This window comes from Podarcis bocagei (genome assembly GCF_964188305.1).
Source record: "Podarcis bocagei genome assembly, chromosome: 9".
NCBI classification, from domain to species: Eukaryota; Metazoa; Chordata; class Lepidosauria; order Squamata; family Lacertidae; genus Podarcis; species Podarcis bocagei.
The window spans coordinates 9,254,498-9,278,517 of record NC_138134.1 but is presented as its reverse complement, the minus strand read 5'-3'; the positions used below and the strand labels follow the sequence as shown (position 1 = coordinate 9,278,517).

The 24,020-nt window shown below is 43.2% G+C and overlaps 1 long non-coding RNA gene across 1 annotated transcript in view; it reads left to right on the top strand.

Annotated features, from left to right (window-relative positions):
- Positions 1–24,020, top strand: part of LOC308594669 — a 99,703-nt gene that overhangs the window by 8,105 nt on the left and 67,578 nt on the right. Inside the window, exon 2 of the long non-coding RNA XR_014011544.1 lies at positions 16,142–16,349. This is a non-coding gene — a long non-coding RNA (uncharacterized lncRNA). The remainder of the gene's footprint in view (positions 1–16,141; positions 16,350–24,020) is intronic.

Below are 24,020 nucleotides of genomic sequence, written 5' to 3'. Positions count from 1 at the left end.
GATGTTTTTATTTGAGGACCGTAAGTTTCTCTGTGGGGCATACCAGGAGAGGCGGTCCCGTAGGTACGAGGGTCCTAGGCCATATAGGGCTTTAAAGGTTAAAACCAGCACCTTAAACCTGATCCTGTACTCCACCGGGAGCCAGTGCAGCTGGTGTAGCACCGGGTGAATGTGATATCGCAGCGAAGACCTCGTAAGGAGTCTCGCTGCAGCATTCTGCACCCGCTGGAGTTTCTGGGTCAGTCTCAAGGGCAGCCCCACGTAGAGCGAGTTACAATAATCCAGTCTGGAGGTGACTGTCGCGTGGATCACAGTGGCTAGGTCAGGGCGAGAGAGGTAAGGAGCCAACTGCTTAGCTTGGCGGAGATGGAAAAATGCCGCCTTTGTTATAGCTGCAATCTGCGCCTCCATGAAAAGGGAGGTGTCGAAGATTACACCCAAACTCTTAACGGACAGTGCTGGCACTAATTGCGCCCCCGCAAGAGATAGGAGTTGCCCCCCAATCCCATATCGCCCCGTCCCAGCCACAGGACCTCGGTCTTCGAAGGATTTAGCTTCAACCGGCTCCCACGTAACCATCCAGCCACAGCTTCCAGACATCTGGTCAGTGTGTCTGGGGCCAAGTCAGGATGGCCATCCATCAACAGATAGAGTTGGGTGTCATCGGCTTACTGATGGCAACCCAGCCCAAAACTCCGAACAAGCTGGGCGAGGGGGCGCATAAAGATGTTGAAAAGCATCGAACTGTTCGACAGTGGAACAGTCTCCCTCAGGAGGCTGTGGGCTCTCTTTCATTGCAGGATTTTAAGCAAAGGTTGGATGGCCATTTTTCATGGATGCTTTAGCTGAGATTCCTGCATTGCATGGGGTTATACTCAATGACCCTTAGGGTCCCTTTCAACTCTGCAATTCTACGATTCCATATTCATACGTAGTGAAAAGGCAGAAGGACTCACAGAAAGTTGCAAAACCTGCCATCAAAAACAACTCCAGCAACTCATTTCATGGTCATGCTCATGAGAAAAATGAAATGAGTACAGCGTATACCATACCATTTTTCTTCTTGGTTGCGTGAACAATGGGGTATTTTAAGTGGCACTGAACTATAAGCATCATTGACTTCACTGCCAGATATTAGAGCAGCATACTTTGCCGGTCACATTTTTGTGTATGATGCACCAGTTAACAAATTTCCAAACAAACATTCTGGAAACAATTAACAGCAAAAAAACACAAGCGGTTGCAATCAAATGCTGGTGATGTTTTGAATAGCAGTTTGGTCACCCACAACTTTTCCCTCCCTCCCTCCGTCTCTCCTTTAAAGTTTCCTTTTCGCTATATATATTTCAATGTATTGCCCAGGGGAAGTGAAGGAAAGTTTTTCTGTTCTGCCAAGAGAGTTTAAAGTTGTGACTCATTAGGAAACATATTTGGTCTTCATTGCTTTTTATTCACTCGAGGCTACAATCTCCGTCAGGCCTCAGCTGTAGTGTGTCAAGAAAGCATCACATGCAGTATAAATACTGTTTTGTTGATGTGGCTCTGACAGAAGCATATGCTATAGTATTAATTCCAAAACAAGTTTGCAAAAGTGTTGCCAGTTTTAGAAAAACAAACCCCGTCGCATTTGCAAAACAGAATTTGGGTTAATTTCAAAGCAAACTTCACGGATAAACACATATGTTTTACTTTTGTTTTTAGCTCGGCAGTTTTACGCTTTCCAAAAAGAGTGATAATTTGGGGTGGGTTGTGAAAGAGGAACCACACGTTTCTCCATTGAATTTATTCTAGAGGATCAAGTCAGGCAAGCGAATCAGAAAAGCCAGAATTGGATTCGATATCCGCCCAAGTCCAGCGTGATGTTTCTCACTGCAGCCAGATCACGACCCTAGCAAGCTTGTAAGCAGGCTGCTAAATAAAGCAAATAAGTGGCACTTCCATCATTTTTCAGGCATGGCAGTTTGTGCCATAATATCAAGCATTCTGGGATGGCATTGTAACATCATGGTTAGGTATAAATGCATTCAGTTATCCACCTGAAAATGTGTCAAAAGCCTGTTAACTTAGAGATGGCTAGAAGCAGACAACCTTGTGCTTCCTGAGTTACGGTTTTGGTTGTTTTTCTATGAACTTTCATTTCTAAAGTTTCTAACCCTCATGGAGGCAGAGGTGAGTCTGAAAATGATTTGGCTAGAACAGCAAAGAGCCACCAAGGAAGCGCTTCTGAAAGATCTAAGTTGGAGATGGAGTTGCTGGATTCTAAAGTTAAAAATCTGTCTAAAATGTATAAGTTACTGTTGGAGTGGCATACAAAGGATGAACAAGTTAAATCACTAATGATAGATTGGGCAAGAAATGTAGGACATAACATAATGTTTGAGGATTGGGAAAGATTGTGGAAGAAAGGGGTTAAGTTCACTGCATGTACAATGTTAAAGGAGAATATAATGAAAATGATGTATAGATGGTATTTGACCCCTTTTAAATTAGCAAAGATTTATCATAACTGTGATAATCTATGTTGGAAATGTAAAGAAAAAGAAGGAACCTTTTACCACATGTGGTGGACCTGCCCCAAGGTGAAAGACTTCTGGGAAAAGATTTATAATGAATTGAAAAAAAAGGTGAAATATACATTTATAAAGAAACCAGAGGCCTTTCTTCTTGGAATAACTGGTCTGGAATTGTCCAAGAAAGATGTTGAATTATTTTTGTATGCCACAACTGCTGGTCGAATATTATTAGGTAAGAAGTGGAAAACGTAAGAACTACCAACTGTGGAAGAATGGCAGATGAAGATGATGGACTTTTCAGAGCTAGCCAACCTGACCGGAAGAGTCCACGATCAGAATGAGGAGTATCAGGAAGAATGGAAGAAATTTAATGATTATTTAGCTAAATACATTAAGTTAATATAATTGGGAAAAGCTTGCAATTACCAATTAGGCCTAGGATTTAAATAAGCAAGGTGAAGAATTATGTTTAATGCTGAATTGGGAAGATTGACTGACGTTAAGGGATTAAGTTAAAATTTTAAGAACTGTGATTTGGAAAACCGTTAAAATGATTTACATGGAAACCGAATTAGGGGGACAGGAGATTGTGCCCCACAAAGATAGTAAGGCAGCTACTTGCAGTTATTCCACGATAGTTCCAGAAGTGGCTTTTATGTTGGGTGAAAGTTCCAATATAGTGTGGAGCTCCACAGTTAGCCATGAAAATGGAATAAACTGCCATGTGAATTCAGCCAATGTTTGGTGATGCTCTTGGACCCATCATTGTGGCTGGAGGCTCAAGTATCCTGCATGGTTAATAATACCTGCTCTGGTACACCAGCAATGACTATTCCTGGACAGGGAATAGTGCATCTATGTGGGGGCTGCCCTTAAGCCTTGTTCAGTGGCTGATTCTGGTGCAGAATGTAGTGGCTAGGCTGCTAAGTGTGTGGCAACGCACATATGATTGCTGCTGGGCCAGAATTGCTACTGATTTTTAAGTCCTGCACAACTTGGGACCAGGTTGCCTGAAAGAACACATTCTTTCCCACTGGCCTGCTTATTCATTAAGCTCTTCGGAGGAGGCCCTATTAGTTCTGTTGCAGTCCATGAAGGTTCATCTTGCTGTGACTGGGAAAAAGGCCTTCTCCGTGGTGGTGCTCCATCTATGGAATAATTGCTCCTCTGAGATGCTGTAATGAACATCTGTCAGCTGTTAAAAGTACATTTATTTGCCCACATGTTTCTTGGCTTTTGGTACCACTTTTAACAATTCCTGGAAATTGCATTTTTGATGTTTTCTGTTTTTAATGAATTGTTTCTATCTGTATTGTAAACTGCCTTGGGATTATTGCTTTCACGAAAGTCCGTTTAGAAATTGTTTTTAATAAATAATGAATAAAACGCCGCAAATCTTCAGTGCAGATAGACAAGTGAACTAGCATTTGACCCATATTTTAGAGATATTCTATGAAACAATATATTTTAAGGAAAGCCATGCCAAGCTAAGCTTACTAACTCTAAAATGTCTCATTACAAGTATTTCCCGGACCTCCTGAAATCTTGTCTTGGAAAGCTTCAGATTTCCAGAAAACCACTGGTGTTTAAAAGCTAAGTTAAAAAGCTCAGCCTTGCATGAAGAAACCAAAGTTTAATTAGTGAGATCAATTACCAGCTACAGATACAATGAGCTCCAAATCACTGGCTGCATTGGTCATAATTGCTAATATGGATTTTTAAAATATTATGTCACATTTATGCTTTTGTAATATGCGTCTATCGTCTTCTCCCTTGGCACTTGCTGTTGTTATTGGCTTCTGCATGGCAAGTGCAGAGGAACAAAGGATGAGAACATGTTTTTCTCTGTGCCTTCTCTTCTTGGAAGCTATTCTGGTTACTCTGAATTTGTGAAACATAATGCAGAGTGATATAACAGCAATGACTATCAATCTCATTTATTGTCTCCCGTTTCCTATCCAAAACTCAGGGGACTGCAGATTTGAGATGATCATCATATAATACTTTAAATTGACATGGAATCTGGGAGAGCTGTATTCGAATCCCACTTTTCCTCTGCTTGATGTGTGGCCTTGGGCAAATTTCTAGCCCAATGCACAAATGTGGGTGCAAAAGTATGCATGAATGGGAGGCTGGGATTGGGCCTCTGTGCATTGATAGGAAGTGCTGGATGGGGCTGTGTGCTCCTTGCGCTTCAGTGCAGGCAAGCCCTGCATTATCTGGGCAAAGTTCTGATCAATACCTGAAAGACACTCCCATGCCTTTATAGCAACTGCGCAGCATCTCTTGGGTGCTGTGGCTTTCCCAATCGCCAAGGCCATGTTAAAAACTAGGCTGTGGGACATAGATCACCAGGAACCAATCTCAGCTGCGGAAAAAACATGCCCCCCTCTTTATTTTCGACTCTCTTCTTGGGTGCAGGAATTTAACCTTAATTATTTACAATTTTTGTTTAACCCGCAAGAAAGAAGGGCTTTTTCACTGGCTAGGTTCAATTCTAATCCTTCTAACTTCCTTCTAAGGTTTACAGGTATGGCAGAAGGAGATAGGATCTGCCCATGCGATGCCCACCTGGTGGAAACTCTAGCTCACATGGCCCTTAAATGCAAAATGTATGATGATCACCGCCAACAGTTTCTAGACCATCTATGTATTCCAACATGGAAACCAGAGACTGAGGCTATACGCTTCTTATTACAGGGGAGAGACCAGGAGCTCACCAAGACAGTAGATAAGTTCTTCTATTTGATTTTTTTGTCGCCAAAGTACGCTACAGGATCCTGCCCTTGCTGGAGACCCACAGAGATGAAATAGGTTGCTCGCCTCTTCTTCCCTTTGGCAAATGACTGTACTGTTGAAATGGCGTCGAGATCGTATTGGCCTATTTATTCTGAATGTTTGTATGTGATGCCAATAAAGGTTTGATGATGATGATGATGAACTGCACAGCAACAAACCCTCACTGCTACCTACACCCGTGGAAACAGGGCCAAACTTGAAGTGAGTGAGAGGGGCGGCCATGTTTTTCATTCATGTGGCTCCACCATTCCTGCAGAAGCCTGAACATTCCCTCATCTTGCTTCCTAATATTCTGTCACCTCACCATCTTTCTCCCAGCCCAGCTTCAATACTCAACAATATGTAGCATTAGTTATGTGGCTCTAGTCATAAGCTGTTGATTTTGGTTTTTTGAACTGAACTGAAATTTCTCAGAACCCCTAGACACTTGTTTTTATTTAAATATCAGATCCCTCAAAGATTTTGATTTGTTCATGAATGAGGCAGACAGGTGAATTCTGTCTCAGATCCCATGATCTTTTGATCACCCTGGAATTTGGGTCTAAATCTCTGGATTAATATTTCTTCTAATCTATAACCACTGCTTTCATAATGGTGCCACTGATTCATAACATTCCATTGCATTTTTTATGGCTATAGTCATTTATAAGTACAAAGGATAGTTATAAGCATATGGATAAAAGGAGTATGCAAACATATATAACTAGTATTAACAACAAAGAAATAGAGAAGACATGTAGAAAGAATATGAAATAACTGAGTTATATATGCATAAGCAGACAGGATCAGCCCACTAAATTATTTTATAAATTGCTAAATTGTTTCCAGTAGAATATATGGGTGAATATTTACTCTTTCTTATCCTACCAGTACGTGACGGAATATATCACTTGCTTTTTCAAACTGTGCAACCTGACCCTGATATTTTTAAATGACTGAATTCAATGAGGTTAGCTTAGTCATTACATGTATACTAATTTGTTGTTAAGTTCAATTAAAACCAATTGGATAAGAATCAGGGGACTCAGATAGTTTAGCAGCGTGCTGTTTTCCTACCCTTAAAGCCTCTGGGCCACAAATAAGAACCAGGGATTTGATGGCATTGCTTTTGACAACTCTTAATACCATCAAACTACATTTCTTTGGGACTTGGTTTCTTGGTGATGTTGTCAGTGGGGTTACGTCACTAGTCTATATCAACATAAAGCTAGGGACCAGAGATTGCATCATTCGAACCACACAGCTAGTTCCATATACCAAGAGAGGTTTGGACTGAGGTTTTCTGAATAGTGGTGCCCTATTCCACACAGAATCATAGAGCTGCAGGGTTCGCAAGCATCTTTTGAAACTGCCAGCCCAGCATGATGCAGAGTTAAGGGAGTAACCTTCTCTCTTTGTCTCTTTAAATGGTAAGGAATTCACAGGTTAGAGTTCCAGATCTGATACTGAGCAGAATAGAAGGAAGGGGCTGTTTAAAGTTTATGCAGTGGGCTATCTGTCCATTGAACAAGTATCCCCAACTATTTCTCTCCCTACATGGGAAAAATACATGGACTCTCTATCTATATCTATCTATCTATCATCTATCTATCTATCTATCTATCTATCTATCTATCTATCTATCTATCTATCTATCTATCATCTATCAATCAATCTATCTATCATCTGCTGGCTGGCTGGCTTGCCTGTATATTGGGAAGCTGGGAGAGAAACATTTTGGTCAGAAAAGTATCCCATGGGGAAAAGGTTAAGCATCTCTTCTTCCTTGGAGATTTTAAAGCAGAGGTTAGATGGCCATCTGACATTGATGCTTTAGTTTAGGTGGCACTGTGGTCTAAACCACTGAGCATCTACAGCTTGCTGATTGGAAGGTCGGCAGTTCGAATCCCCGTGATAGAGTGAGCTCCCATTGCTCTGTCCCACCTCCTGCCAACCTAGCAGTTCGAAAGCACACCAGTGCCAGTAGATAAATAGGTATCACTGCAGTGGGAAGGTAAACGATGTTTCCATGCACTCTGGCTTACATCACGGTGTTCTGTTGCGCCAGAAGCGGTTTAGTCATGGTGGCCACATGACCCGGAAAGCTGTCTGTGGACAAACGCCGGCTCCTTTGGCCTGAAAGTGAGATGAGCACCACAACCACATAGTCGCCTTTGACTGGACTTAACCATCCAGGGGTCCTTTACCTTTACCTTTTAGTTGAGATTCCTGTGTTGCAGGGGGTTGGACTAGATTGCCCTTGGGATCCTTTCCAACTCTACAATTCTATTATTCTATCTCTGCCCCACCACTGGACATTTAACCCCAGTGGCTGCAATAAAGAAAACAATAGCATAGGACCCTGCATGCGCCTTTTTGCATCATGACTAGTTTGACCATTGGAGGTCCTTTCGAAAGCTGTTTGTGATATGGCATAGGAATCAGCTGCTCAAAGGAAATGAGTAAGAAAATCCAGCTGGGCGCTCCCTAGCTATTGAGCATGCCTAAAGTCACTCTTTGGATCTCAGCCTGCATCCCCATGTCGTGCCACAAAAGTAAATTCCATAATCCTGGTTCCCAGTGACATCATTATTACAAGTGACGCACTGTAAGCTATATTGGGAGCGCATAAGCTGTGAGATCTGGGCCCACTTTAAGCGCTTCTTCTGTAAAATAAGGCAAGAGTAAATGAGTTGCAGAAGTCTGTTAACTTTAAAAAACAACAACAACAACAGTGAAATGAAGCAGGCGTGACTTTATCAGGCTTGGGAGAATCTTTGTCCAAGGGCGGCAGGAAGGCGGTGGAGGAGTGAAGTGCATTCATGCAAATAAGTTGAGAGATAAGAAACACAGATCTTGTGTTGACCCCCCACATGGTGGAATTGAATTGCTGGTTCAGTTACTCCTTTGCAGATGTTTGCGGTGGTCAGGTGGGAAGTGGGTGCCTAATGTTTATCGCAGTATTGCCATAAATCAGATAACATCTTTATGGAAGGAATCCAGCCTCCCTTTTTTAAAGGCAAGGAGATATCACCCCCATCAACCTTTGGAGGATAGATCAGTTTCAATCATTCCATCACTAGTAGAATATGTTAGATATTTGGCAAAGAAAAACGTATGTGGGCAACATTTCAAGGTTCATGTCTATTTTATTTCTTCAAAAGGGTATATGTCTACCACATTGAGATACATGCTTCTGGAAATCAAACAGATTTCTGTGAGTAAGCTCCGCTGAATACAACAGGACTTACTTCTGATTAGACATGCATAGGTTTGTGTTGTTAAAAATCTGCAGTGTCTACATAAGAATTCCTGTCTGATTTATCATGTTCTTTTCAGCAGGGGCTAACCCAGACACAGTTGGAAGTTCACAATGACACTATTGGAAGAAAGCAACAGACTTCTCCTCTTCCCAGAATCTCAGGACTCATCAGGGATTTTACCTCTTTCTTGGTGGCCCCAAATTTAGAAATTTCAGGATGAGAGACCAGAATTGAAGGGGGCTAGCTTATTTTCTCAGGGTGGTGTCAGAGGCCTGCACCACTGAGTGTCTGCCAAGGCCATGACGTTGCTGTTTCTTCTCTGTGGTGTCACAGCCTGATCACCTTTCTACTCAGTGTGTGAGCAGTGACAGGAATAAGAAGAAGGAGCAGCAGTATCTCCTCGTCTCTTCCTCCCACTCTTCACCAAGCAGGTTGGACCCAGAGAACGAGGGCCAGAGAATAGGTAGTGGAGAGGAGAAGGGATCTTGCCAACATTGTATTTTTTGCTTAGCTTGACAGCATTTTATTGTTCACTCCATTCCATGTTCATTATGTTAAGTATAGTAATTCAATTCACTGAAATTGTAAATGCTTGTATGCATTCTCATGTGCTTAAATTTGGTTGGTTGGTAACTGAACTCTAGAGAGTCTCTCCCATGTGATTTGCTAACGTTGGTCACATGAGAAGTATCTAGTGAAGGAGACACTCCATTTTATGTGAAGCAAGAAGATGGCTGTGTTTTAGAATCCACTGTGAGCACCGCTAAGTTGAATAGAGTGTTGGAGTGCTTCTTCTCTGCTTGAAAAAAAGACATAGCCAAGCTGCAGGAGAAGATAAGAGTAGAAATCTCTCATAGGAGCTGCAAGGCATGGCCTAACTGGGATACAGAAGGCTGAATGATGAGCTCTGGAAAGGGAGGAAAATACAGTTGTTTGGAAGTTAGAATAAGAGACTGCTAGCCCATGCTTCGACAAGCATGTGACTGTATATATTATGTTCCAATTCATCTGTACGTTTCTGCAAGTAAAGTTTTTTTAATGTTAAAGTCTGGACATGGGTTTAATTTCCAAAGAAGAGTGTCAGTCATATGTATGATTCAAGCTTAGTAGCTGCGATTTTGCTTCTCTTACATATTAGACTTCATCCTGAGGCACTCAGGATGCTTGGCACATCTACTTCCCATTTCGGGCCCTATAAAGGCTCGGGAACCATACCCTAAATGCTTGGGCAGCCTGGCTATATGAGGAGTGTTGACACCATTCCCAGCACTGAATTCTATGACACCCATGAACCACAGACACTTCTGGATTTTAGCAACAAAGAACATCCTTTAAGCGTTGTATTTCTTCCCTGGGTAAAACAGTAGGTGAGACACTATCATCCCATCGCGATGTTGAATGCCTCGTGGTGGCACTTTCCTGTAGTGAAATCCTCTTTTCTGACTAGCTTTGGGCAAGTGGAAATGAGTTCTGATGCATTCTAGAGTTTTGCCTTGTTGCTGTCTTCCACTGTCTTCTTGGGAGGCCTGGAGATTTCCCATCAAAGTCAGAATCAAAGCAAACTCCTGGGGGTCCTTTTTGTTGGAAGCAAATACTTAAACATGGAGCCAGGCCACTCTAAAACAATGATGTTGGTATTGCTGAAGGTGGTGGGGGGCAGGGGGAACCTGGCAATTTCTCTTGATGGCCCTCCTGTTAATATCTTCAGTCTGCATGGACAAGTGCCAAAGAGAAATTCCACCTATCATCATTATCCACAGCAATTTCAGTTGTGTTCCTTCTGCTAAAAAATATCCTCTGAAAACTAAATGCTTGTGTGTGCAGCCCTCTTGGAGCAACAAATGGAAGGAGCCACATGTATAAACAGACTTTTTTTTTTGTTCTTTCACTGTATAGAGACAAAGCTTCAGTTGAAAGGCAAACAGAACAGCTATTCCTTTACTAGAATGCAGTATTTTTATTTTAGATCTGCAGGCAATTAAAAAGAAGGAAAGGAAAATCCCCTCTTTTGTATGTATTAGCAGCCTGAGCCTGCTCTGGAAAAATGTAATTAGAGCTCTCAATCAGTTAAAAGCTTCTAATTGATTCATCATCTGCCTTTGAATTAATTGATCGACTAGCCCATAATTTGCATATTATCAAAACCTAAATGCAGTTGCCTTTTTAAAATATGAAAGGATTTCCTTGATCACTTAGACATTAATAAATGAAATTTACTACTCATTAACAGGAGGAAAGGCCAGTTTTAATATTTTATTTTCATTTCTTTGTACAGTAACAAAGCTGTCACTCAACAGCCTCCAATATCTTACCTTGTAGCCTCAGTGATTAAAATATGCTTTTACCGATTACGCTGAAGCAACCTACCAATTAAATGTTCAGTCCTATGCAGATTTACTTGGAATTAAGCCCCATTGAGCATAGTGGTAAAACATGGGTAAATTGATTGTCAATATGCATGGGACCAGGTTGTACAGCTTGCACCTTAATTGCTGAAAGGCCTGCTGGAAGATGCAAAACATTTTGGCCTCTCCTATTGCAAACCGTGACCCACAGTTGCCATCCTCCTCAGTCAAAGTTAATAGGAATCTGCACGAGCAGATTAATCAAATTAACCATAACCAGATATCCCTTCTGCCCAAATTAACCAAGGTTGAAAATACATTAAATGTGCTGGAATAAATATATGACAAGAAAACAAAATGGCCTGAAAGGCGAGGAATAATATAGCAGCAGTGTATAAGAAACAGAGAAGGGCTAGCAATCAGAGGTCAGCACTGTACAGAATCTCAAATGAGGAAAGCTGATTAAATATTGACTGATCATGGAAACTCAAGTCACTCAATCAGGGGCAGTTTAGAAACCAAGACTCAGTGCCTGCACAGACGACAGATGTTAGACAGTTGCAATTTTAGCAACCCCATTAAATTATAACAGAGGCCTATTCTGGGGTGAGGCAGGGTTATACTGCAGTGGGATGGAGAATATCTCTGTCCCTGTTGATAGTCTTCTCCTGATAGATATGTAATAACTAGGTGGCCAGGAGAAAGGACATCATAGCTCAGCTGGTCAGATGCCCTGGTGCTGATAACTCCAAGGTTGTAGGTTTGATCCCCATAAGGGACACTTGCATATTCCTGCATTGCAGGGCGTTGGACTACATAGATGATTCTCTTTTAAAAAATAATAATAATTTTTATTAACAGGCCAATCACATCACATTAATTCCAAATCACATTAGTTCCAAATTACACAGCCAAATTTTTAAATTTTTGTTGGGGGTACCCATACTTCGTGCTTCGAAAGGGATCCAAACATCTCTCTTGCTGCTGCTTTAATGTACCTTCTCTTTGTTGTTTTCCTCATCTTCTTGTTGTTATCATATATTCCTTTCTTTGTGATCTCTGATAGTCTCCACAAGCGTGTTGAAAACAAACGTTGTTATATCCTGTGTGGATTTTACACTTCTCCAAGAGCCATGTCAAAAAACAAAAAACAGACGCCATTTCCGCACCTCCGTACAAAACATTCCCACAGTCTGTCCGTTGATTTCCACAGGCCTGCCAGTCTCTCACCAATTTTCTCAGGGGGCTCTGCCAGGTCCAACTCACATTCCGATATAGTAACAAGCCATGGTCCTCCTCCCCCTCGTCGTCCTGTAGGCAGGCCTGCCGTAACAAATCTCTTTTTATTGCTGCGTCACACAGAACTTTCATTCCTTCCCAATCTTCCCACCAGCCATGTCTTTGATTAGTAATTTATTTCCACACATTTCTTAATCCTCCTGCTTGTGATCAGTAATTGCAACGATTCTTTTCTTGGGGGGGGGGTTATTAGGTACTCACATAAGACAAAAAAAAGAAAAGTTTTCCCCCCTCCCCTTTTCAGTTCCACTACATACCAATCCTTTGATGACTTTTCTTCTTGATTTATTGTTAAATCCAGCCTGTCGCTTCCACTTCACAGAGATCCCTTTAATTAGCAGTCTTTACTCCCGATCTTCACTTGAAGTATGTGCATTTGCTTCTCTCTCTAATTGTTTATTTTGAGCTGATGCAGCTAGTGTGCAATCAGAGACAGCGTCCGGGAGAGCCGGACCCACACAAGGGCTTTGTGCCTAGTGCCCTCACCACCTTCTTTCGAATCCGGGTGTGATTTATGGCCACAGCAGGCAAGGCAGTGTTCCCCATTTCCTTGGGGCAACAAGGGAGGCTGCATACTCCCATATCAGCCTCTTAATTACCTTGTGTGAGCCGGAGAGATGGTACTGTCGGCCATCTTCCAATGCGCCCCTAGTGGCCCCCCATAGATGATTATCAGGGTTTCTTCCAACTCTGTGTGGGAGGCCTGGTTCTGTCACCTTTTCCTTGGTAGTAAGAATCTGAAAGGCTGGGCTGGATGAATCCCAAAGCGGAATTAAGATTGTCAGAAGATATATCAACAACCTCAGATATGCAGATGACACAACCTTGATGGCAGAAAGTGAGGAGGAATTAAAGAACCTTTTAATGAGGGTGAAAGAGGAGAACGCAAAATATGGTTTGAAGCTCAACATTAAAAAAACAAAGATCATGGCCACTGGTCCCATCACCTCCTGGCAAATAGAAGGGGAAGAAATGGAGGCAGTGAGAGATTTTACTTTCTTGGGCTCCATGATCACTGCTGATGGTGACAGCAGTCACAAAATTAAAAGACGCCTGTTTCTTTGGAGAAAAGCAATGACAAACCTAGACAGCATCTTAAAAAACAGAGACATCACCTTGCCAACAAAGGTCCGTATAGTTAAAGCTATGGTTTTCTCAGTAGTGAGGTATGGAAATTCTCTATGCAGATAATGTAAGGCAGGTATGGGCAACCTTTGCTCCCCCAGATGTTGCTTGGACTACAACTCTCATCCCTGACCATTGGCCATAACTGGCTGGAGCTGGTGAAAGTTGGGGTTCAATAATACCTGGAGGCCCGCGGCCCCCCACCCCTGATAAAACATGATATGGGTGCAGTTTGGTAGTTTTAGATCATGGGCTTATTTGTCCGATGGCCTTCCCTGTTTACTTTGCAATGTGTATTGCTTTGGGGGGGGGCTTCCTCCTCTTTCTACTGGGTGGGGCCCTAAAACTCTGCCCCCAGGTGCTATCCTGGTAGCACTACTTCTTGTGTGCCTAGGTCTGATTCATACAAACATTCCCTCTGTTTCTTTTTTTGAATATTTTTTATTAAGAATTTCAACATAACATTTTATCAATACTCCACCCTCCCACCCCCACCCCAGACTTCCCTCAGCTCCTCTCTCTGTTTTTTCAGCACATGCTATTCTCTGTATATTATAAAATTGTGAAGATCCTTAATTTATCTGTCTATATGTTACCAATAATAAATTTGTGTATGTTTATTCAAAACCTTCCAAGAAGTCCAGTTCATTTTGTTGTTTCTTTAAGTACTTTGTAAAAGGTTCCCACTCTTCTTTAAAGTCACAGTTGTCCCTATCACACAGTTTGTGTGTCAATTTTGCCAATTCCACATAATCCATCAGTTTCTCTTGCCATAATTCTTTTGTCAGGATTTCTTCCTTCTTCCGTCCTTGTGCTATTAAAACTCTTGTCGCCGTTGTCGCGTACATGAATATGTTCTTCAACTTCCTTGGCAGGTCTTTTCCTACAATCCCTAACAGAAATGCTTCAGGCTTTTTTTACAAATGTTAATTGGAACATTTTCTTCAACTCATTGTATATCATTTCCCCAAATTTTTTGATTTTACTACAATCCCACCACATATGGTAAAAGGTCCCTTCTTTTTCCTTACATTTCCAACATATATTTGAACCGGTTTTATACATTCTTCCTATCTGCACTGGTGTTATATGCCATCTATACATCATTTTCATATAGTTTTCTTTCAGCAAAGAGCAATCTGTAAATTTTAAATCAGTTTTCCACAATCTTTCCCAATCTTCAAACATTATATTATGACCTACGTCTTGTGCCCATTTAATCAATGCATTCCCTCTTTTTCAAGGTGGAAGAATTGTACAAACTGGTCATCCATAAAGAGCACCTGGCTCCCACTCATTTTAGCCCCATCTGCACTATTCCCCTCACAGAACTACAATTCCCAGGGTGATTTAGCAAGCAATCACTCTTCCCAGGGAGCTCTGGGAATTGCAGCTCTGTGGGGTAAATATGGGGTCTTCTAACAGCACCCAGTACCCATAATGAACTACGGTAGCCAGGATTTTTTTTGGGGGGGGAGTCAGCGCTGGATTAAGAGGCCATGATCACTGAAAAGATTATGATGACCCCTGCTACAGGTGTAACACAAAATAAATAAGTTATAAGAAGTTTGAACAAATGTTTCAGTGGACTGGAATAGCCAGGAGATCTGTAAGAGGGAGGGGGGAGGCGCTCAATTATTTTCACTAACGGATGTATTTAAAAGTATGCTTTATGCTCGAATATCCATTTTTGTACACATTACAGTGGTGCCTCGCAAGACGAAAAGAATCCGTTCTGTGATTCTCTTCATCTAGCAGTTTTTTCGTCTTGCGAAGCAAGCCCATTGACGGATTAGCGGATTAGCACTATTAGCGGCTATTAGCAGCTTATCTGCTGATCGGATCAGCTGATAAGCGGCTTAGCGGCTTATAAAAAAGGGGGAGGGGAAAAAACCAGCAGGAACTCGCAAGACATTGTCGTCTTGCGAAGCAAGCCCATAGGAAATTGGTTTTGCGAAGCACCTCCAAAATGGAAAACTCTTTTGTCTAGCGAGTTTTCTGTCTTGCGAGGCATTCGTCTTGCGGGGCACCACTCTACTTGGCTTGAAAACTGCATTGCAAAATTCAGAGAAGCGCCAATCATGAAGGGTGCCTGTGTTTTGGTCAACATATTGTTTCAGAGAATGCAGATTAGGTAGCTATGCCTTTAAGTGCGTACTGAATTTCATTTCTTCCCCATCCCTCCTGGTGGCTACTCCAAACCACTGACATTTGTTTTGAGCTCCGTTTGCTCTGGTGTGGGTTATGAGAGACAACTTCTCAGCCCAGATCTGGGAAGAGAAAGCAAAAGATGCCTGGCTTTCGCGACTGGGTGGTAAGAAACAGACCTGGGAAGCAGCAAGGGTGTTCTGTGGCTTTGGGGGGGAACTGATGCTGTTTCATGTTTACTTGCGACCACCTGGATGCTTGTCTGTTCTGTCCTGCTCAGCTTGCCTGTTTGTAAAAAAACAAACAAAACACCACCACACCCGGATCTCCCATAAACACCATCCGTCTCCAGTACTCTCACTTCAGAAAGATATTTATCCAGTAAAAGCTTGTCCTGAAACTTCTTACTAGGAAAGTGGAGACAGATGTTACATTAAAGAAGTATATGAATCACTCTTTCTCCTTTTTTCTTTTTTACTATGGATCTTTTTGATTCTCTGTTTCTCATCCTTGTATGTAACACATGAGAGTTAGAATATGGAATATATGAAATATACACAGCTTACATCTTTTCATCCCCACCCCACCCACCAAGAATATGGTCTGATACTAAGAAGACTGTCTGGTATTTTGGAAAGAAAGTGTGCATAACCAGTTAATATTATATAAGATATATATGCCTGTTGCCTTTGTCCATGGAGTTTTCTTGGCAGGGATACTGGAGTGGCTTGCCGGTTCCTCCTCCAGGTGGATCACGTTTGGTCAAAACTCTCCACTATGACCTGTCCATCTTGGGTGGCCCTGCACGGCATAGCTCATAGCTTCTCTGAGTTATTCAAGCCCCTTCGCCATGGCAAGGCAGTGATCTGGTCCATGGGGTCACGAAGAGTAGGACAACGTCTAAACAACAACAAAATACACACACACACACACACACACACACACACACGTGAACTAAATATATATTTTTAGGTATTATTTTATTTGAAAGCATTGTGAGAGCACTTGACATTTGAAGTATCTCTAAGTGCAACATAAAAATGCAACATAAAACCGTTGAAGCAGTATTATAAAAAACAGATGAAAACATAGCCTAATATCGCAGGCCAGGGAAAGTCTGAGCACAAAGATATGTCTGTGCGAGACATTTGAAGCAGTTGGGTGATCCTTCATGAATGGCAGAGGGAAAGGTGCATGGGGAGTGGTGGAAAAAGTCAGTTTTTCAGGTCATTGCTCTGTGCCATTCTGTAGTGTGCAGCGCTATGCATAAAATAATTTAATATTCCCAAATAAGCAGGAAAAGAAGTACCTTAGCAGGACATCCAACCATGGATCCAACCATGCTGATGGGGGGGGGGTTGGATGAGGTGGAGGTGCCCCTCTGCCAGTCACTGTGCCAGGGTGGAGGCTCCACCATTGCAGAGCTACTGACTATGCCCACTGCAGCCATGGGGAGTTGGGTGGCCAGAGGCTCATGCCAGTGGTATCCCCAGGGGTGTAGGAAGGGGTGGGGTGGGCGGTATGGTCCACCCCGGTGTCATCCCTGAGGTGGGTGACAAAATGGCGCACCGCGGGGGGCAGCACTTAACATGGGGCCTGGCCTGCAGTGTGCCCGAGCCATGCGTCTCTCCTGGGAGTGACACAGTGGCTTGGGACCCTGCGCTCCCCGAAATGGCAGCGTGGGGCTTGCGTCCACTAGGCGGACTCTGTGGGCAGCTGGCCGCGGCGCCCCTGTGGGCAGATCGCCCCGCCCCTGCCGCTCTAGGTGCTGGAGCAACTAGCTACGCCCCTGGGTGTTTCAGAGATGAGGAGAAGGGACAGAGCTGGGCCAGGCAAGAATCTGTTGAATCCAAAATTAGTCCAATTGCCAGTGTGTGCTGGTCCAAAGGGCTAACCGAGAGGCAAGGTCCAAGTCCAGTCCGAGGTCGATGGTGAGGTATGGAGGCTGTCCGTCAAAGCTGTAGCTGGGTCCAAGGCGGGGAGTCGGGTGGGGTCAGGAACTCTGGCAGAAGAGCAAGGCAGGAACTGGCAACCAACAATGTTGCTTCCGCAACCTGGGACTGGGGCTGACTGGCTTTTATCTGCCCCGAGGCATAGGGCGGCCCCGGTCCACAGGTGACTCGCCTCTCCTGGCCTGGAGGCGAGCACTTCTCCTGCAGGAACTTAGTTCCCTCCGCCTCTCTGCCCTGAGCCTCTGCATCTCAGGAGAGGCTGGAGGGTTACTGGACCCAGAGGCAACCTCACCTTCCCCTGACGTGGCTGAGAGTGGAGCACCTGCAGGCAATGGGTCCTCCATCACCTCAGGAGCCAGAGCAGACTCAGCTGATGGCTGCACCTGAGGACCCAGCGCAGGTGAGGACCCTTCAGGCTCATGCCCCAGCCCCGGCTCAGCTGGTTCTGGAGGCGGGGAGTCCTGTGCAGGCTGGGATTCCTCAGGTTCAGCCTCTGAGTCCGAATCCCAGGCCATCACACAGTGACAGATCCAATTTGGGCTTCTCTGGTGTACCAGCCTGGACTTCCTTGCCTTGTCTCTGTGACACCACCCCAGTTGCCTTGCACAGCAATTATTCACAACAGCTGTAATTGGTAATCACAATGCAATCATCCCATTTTGGGTATGTTAAGCAACCTTCAGAGTAAAACAGGAAACCAATGTCTCGATTCAAGCCTAAATAAATTATAATCAAACTTCTTGACTACCTTGTAATTGAGCATATTCACACTGAAGGCTCCCTCTGAAACGCCTTTGCAAATGGCAAACTCCAATCAGCTTTCGGCAAGCTGTCATGATGGATGGCACTAGGGTAAAGAAGGTGTGTTGGTTTGGTTGCCAGAAAACCACTTTGAGACCCTGTGTGCCTTCATCAGATCTCTATGACAACACCCCAGTTTGCCTTAGACGCAGTTTCCAATAGTTCCTTGAGCAAGCAAAATCTGAAAGAAATCATATTGGATTTTTCAAGATTCCTGAAACAGTTTCTTCATAAGATGAAAAAGATAATGGAGAGGAAGAAGCGTATTTCCATGGTACAATTCCTTTGACATGGTCCAGTTCCTGAGTCATGACTTCGTGTTTCTTAATCTTGGCAGCAGAATAAAGTCCTTGGAAGATGAACGTTTTTGAATCCAAAGACACGACACTCTGGAGCTCTTACCATAACTTCCCTTTTTATGTCTACACGATTTACAGTGTTTGCAGATGGAAGTAATTTACAACCACGGTGATCTTTCATCTAGCCTGTTTCCTTTCAGTGACCCTGTGTTTACTATAAGAAAAACACCAACAAGGTGTCTGATTTCTTTATGGGAAAAAAATTGCATTTATTTAAAACAAAAGGATTTTGTCTAACAGCACCATCGTTTCTTCAGCATTCCTTCGGTTTTACCACATCAGTCTCAGTTCTGCAACTGGGGAAGATGGAAAGGGATGGCCAGCTTGGATATGTTGCAAAATAGGCCTGAAAAATATGGCTGTTGCGTGGCGAGAAATAAAGAAATAAAGACACGAGACACAAGAATTTTAGGTTAATGGGTCAAATTAGGCCACAACTTTATTGATTACAGGAATTGAGCAGTATTGGCTTAGGCATTGATCCTATCAACTAACCAGCTTCAGCCCGCTTGCTTGAAGACCGGCAAGGGTTAACCGCCAGTAGGGGGAGTCCTGCTGATGCATGTCAACTAGGAGCTCCCCCGGGGTCACCGCTCAGGGCGTGCCGTAGGCCCACACCTCCATAGGCTTAGGACAAGGCGACGCCCCCCAAAATCCTTTACTGGACTACCCTTCGCTTTGGGGGGAAGGTGATGGCGCTTCCTCCCCCCCCTTTTCATCTGCATGACAATACCCCTACCAATGCCTAACCACCAATGCCGAGGAAGTTGTGACGGTTGCTACGAGGTAGGCGAAAAACCAAATGGCTGGTGCCAATTTGCCAAGTGGAAAAAATTCCTACCAGGCCCCTTAATAGCAACCAACCGAAGTCCATAGCAATGTCAGCGAGCCTGACCTAACGGGTGGGTGGGTGGGTGGGTGGGAAAACCCAATCAGCTGGAGTGTGGAAAGAGGGCGGTCCTCGGCTGCACCGGCCCTAAATAGGGCAGGCCATGCCCCCTGGGCCAGCCGATTGGCTGTCCAGGAGGATGACGTGGCCGAGGATTCCCCCAGTATCACATGGGCTGAGAGCCAGCCCCCTCGTGTGTGGGGAGGGCATGAAGCCCGTAACCCCACCTCCTCTCCAGCTCGGAAGTGGCTTTCTCAAACCAGTCGTCCCAATCCAACTAGCTGACTAGCCTATCACCTTTTTGGCCCCATTTTGATGTCTATGTGGGCATTGATTTCCTTTCAAATGAACATGGATGCCAATATACTGGCGAAATTTAGGACTATACTTTCTGCACTATTAGATGGTCTCTCAAGTAATGGTCTTTACCAGCTCAGAAACTGACCTTAAATGAGATGCCAGCGGCAGAACCTGTGACCTTCATCATACAAAGCATGTCTTGTAACACAGAGATATGGGATGCCTATCTGTTGGAATCTGCTATTTTAATTTCCTCAAATGCTGAAGTGGTTCCCCTGCCCCCCTCTTCCGAAAAGGGAAAATTAAAAATAAAACTGTACCAAAGATAAACAGAGTCGCTGTCCCTATTTTTGTCTCTCCCTGCTGCCTTTTCTCCTTCCACATACATGCTTTAAATCAACACCATCATTCTTGCAAAAAGAAGGGGGAAAACCACTGTACAAATAAAAGGGTGAAGCCCTCATAATTCACTCACAGCTTTTGCCGTGAGATTTATTGGTTTTTCTATCACCAGTTGAGATAAGGACCACATTCTTCTTCCATACCCCCTCTTACTCTCTGTGTGAGATACATTACAAGATCCATGCTGATAAGAGATAGGGATTCTGTGCTCCAATGGAGGCACAGAAAAGTTATGAAAAATAGCTCCATGCAACTGTTAGGAACTGCTCCAATATTGTTTTCAGACACGGCTCCTGTATACTTTGTGACTGGCTCATCATAGACCCCCCTCACACACCAAAACTTGCTTTTAGTTTTGTGTTTCCCCCCATTATTCTTGGAACCAGTGTTTCTTAGAGATCATCTACTCCCTAATTCCTCATTTTGACAGACACTCCTCACACTTGGCACTCCTGATGTTTCTCTGTGTGGGAACCGGCGAGGCTATTCTGTTTTGACATATCTGGTTTCGATCGGTTTGTTTATAGTCATTTTGAAACCGTGGACTTTGGCAGACTTCAAAAGGAAAGGGGAAAAAAGGTCATGGAAAATCCTAAGCATTTTGGTCGGAGACAGAGATGGACCTGACTCAAAACCCTGGAAGTTATGAACACTGCAAAAGGGCAAACCAAAGACCATGTCCAGTGCACTGACCAGAAAATTCAAATAAGAGGGATGGCACACTGTGGTTTGTTCATGTTTATGATTTGATACAGGAAGGCAAAAATGTTCCTACAATTATATGCTATGCTTTCAGCTTGAATCTTAGCATGGAAATAGGCATATTAGCTACGCTCAGGACTTTTTTTCAGCCGGAACTTGCCGGAACTCAGTTCTGGCACCTCTCAGGTGGACTTCATTGCCATTATAAGAGAACAAGGGAGGTGTTCAAGTTGAGATCCAGCTCCTCTTTTTCTAGAAAAACAGCAATGGTTACGCTGTACACTGTACAGTGATACCTGAATTCTCAAACGCTTTGGTACTCAAACAACTTGGAACCCAAACACTGCAAACTCAGAAGTGTTCCGGTTTGAGAACTTTTTTCAGAAGCCAAATGTGCTCCGTTTTGAGTGTTGCACTTCCAATTTGAGTGCCACCCTTCCATTTTTAGTGTTATGCTGAAGTCTGTCAGTTTTTGCTATTTATTCTGCATTTTTGTTTTTGCGGCTCTTTTTTTGTGTGACTGTGTGGATCCCAGTTCAGCTACTGATTGATTGATTGATTGATTGATTGATTGTGTGACTGCAGTACATTGTTTATTGCTTTCATTTTATGGATCAATGGTCTCATTAGATAGTAAAAATCATGTTAAATTGCTGTTTTAGGGGTTGCTTTTCAAAGTCTGGAACAGATTAATCCATTTTGCATTACTTTCCATGGGAAAGCACGCCTTGGTTTTGGAACGCTTTAGTTTTGGAACGGACTTCCAGAACGGATTAAGTTTGAGAACCAAGGTACCACTGTATATGAATATAGCTATTGCTGTCACATTATGGCATAACGTTCTTTAGAACAAGATAATGAGGGCAGTACTTCTATGATATTTGGTAGCCCTTTCCTTCAGCAGGCAAGTCTGGAGACCCTTTGGCCTCAGGCAAAGGAAAAGAGATTATTAAGACTCAGGTCCTTCTCCTCATGACCACAAGGACCCACAATATCTTATGTCTCTGCTTGCTTACTTCTGAAGCCTTTTATATGCCACGTCTACTGTACTTCCTGGTCTCTTGCGAGAAAGTATTTACTCATAAACAGGCCTTTACTCATGAGGAGGGTTCGCTTCAGCACAAATGAAGACCAGGCCTGAATCTGAGAGTATAAACAAATGATATAAAATAGATCTTTGTTGCCCACATCTTGAGATATATGTGTGGAAGGTGACACTATCAAAGATAACAATGATGGCGATTCAGGAGTAGTCGGGCTCCCTTCTCTTCACCATACAGAAAACCACATGTTTTCCATGTGGATGTCTGATCATATGGATGACAAATTTACATGTTCTCCTCCTGTTTTGAGGGGTGGTGCTGAAGAAGCACACCGATTGTGTTTCTTTGTGGAGTGGCTGCATCACACATGATGGCTGAATGGAGGAGGGGTGTGTGTGTCCAGCAATTGCTGCAGAGAATACAGACTTTCCGAATTAATGTACAGGAACCAGGTCAAAGTACCGTATTCGACATGTTTAATTTCCTCCAGCCTCAAGGGCCACCTCCTATCATTCTATAAGTACATGCTTCCCCCATCATCCTGGCACTCAGCACCAGGGAAGCCCAGTCACAGAACGCAACATGGAAGCTGCCATGATCAAAGAAAGGGGTGGGTGGCTGGGACTTACGAAAAAGAACAATGTGAAACCTGAAACGTTCAAAATGAAAAACAAATGCTTCCAGTAAAATAAAATAAATGTTTTTTCCCCCTTAAAAAAATATCCATTCTTAATTATTATTTTTAGGATGAGGGTTTGCATCAACATTTGATCCAGTGAGTCCTAACTATAATAAAAACGGCATGTTGCGAAAGAATTCCCACCAGAATGTCAAGAGTTATGGTATCTGGAACACACACAAGACAGGTCTGGCTTAGAACAGAAAAGCATTTGACTCCCAGAGGCAACATTTTTACTTTGAAAATGATTAGGCTCTTCAAATTTTGTTAATAAATCTGTTTGAAGTTAAAAAAAAAACAATAAAAAAACCTTGAGTTAAGTAGAAAATGTCATTATGGGTTTAGAAGTCAAGATGTTCCATGATCGTTAGCAGAATTTAGGCTGCAATCCTATACACGCTAACCAAGGAGTAAGTCAGTGGTAAATTCAGTGGTTTTCAGACAGACATTTCTGGTACTTTGTTTTTTACTTATATCTTATTGTTGTTTTATTGCATTTTATTGTGTTTTATTTTTGTTAGACACTGGGAGACCATTTGATGGAAAAGCAGGATGCAACCTTAACAGATAATAATAATAATAATAATAATAATAATAATTATTATTATTATTATTATTATTATTATTATTATTATTATTATTTATTATTTATACTCCGCCCATCTGGCTGGGCTTCCCCACCCACTCTGGGTGGCTTCCAAAAAATATTAAAATACTGTAATACATCAAACATTAAAAGCTTCCCTAAACAGGGCTGCCTTCAGTTGTCTTCTAAAAGTCTGGTAGTTGTTGTTCTCTTTGACATCTGGTGGGAGGGCGTTCCACAGGGCGGGTGCCACTACCGAGAAGGCCCTCTGCCTGGTTCCCTGTAACTTGGCTTCTCGCAGTGAGGGAACTGCCAGAAGGCCCTCGGTGCTGGACCTCAGTGTCCGGGCAGAACGACGGGGGTGGAGACGCTCCTTCAGATATACTGGACCGAGGCCGTTTAAATTGTGCTCGGAAATGTACTGGGAGCCAATGTAGGTCTTTCAAGACCTGTGTTATATAATACTCAATATTCCTTGGAACCCAGGAGAGGTGAGTGCTTTTGGTGTAATGGGGCACATCAACCTCAGTCTGTCTTCAGCCAGCTCCCACCAGTCTGCCTTTTCACTAGGTTCAAGTGATGGTCCTGACTGTTGGCTTCCCCCTCCTTAGACACAGTGATGCAGAACTCTTCAGGGAGGAGGATATCTTTGGTCCTGGCTCCATCTATTGTTGAGGTCCCTGCCTTCAGCCGTACCAACTCCAATGGGCCCCAGAGCAGGGTTGAGGAACCACATATTGTTGGGCTGAAACTCCCATAATCCTTTGCCATTGGCCATGCTGGCAGTGTCTGATGGCAGTCGGGATTTCCCTCTCACTACTACAGTAAAGTATAGA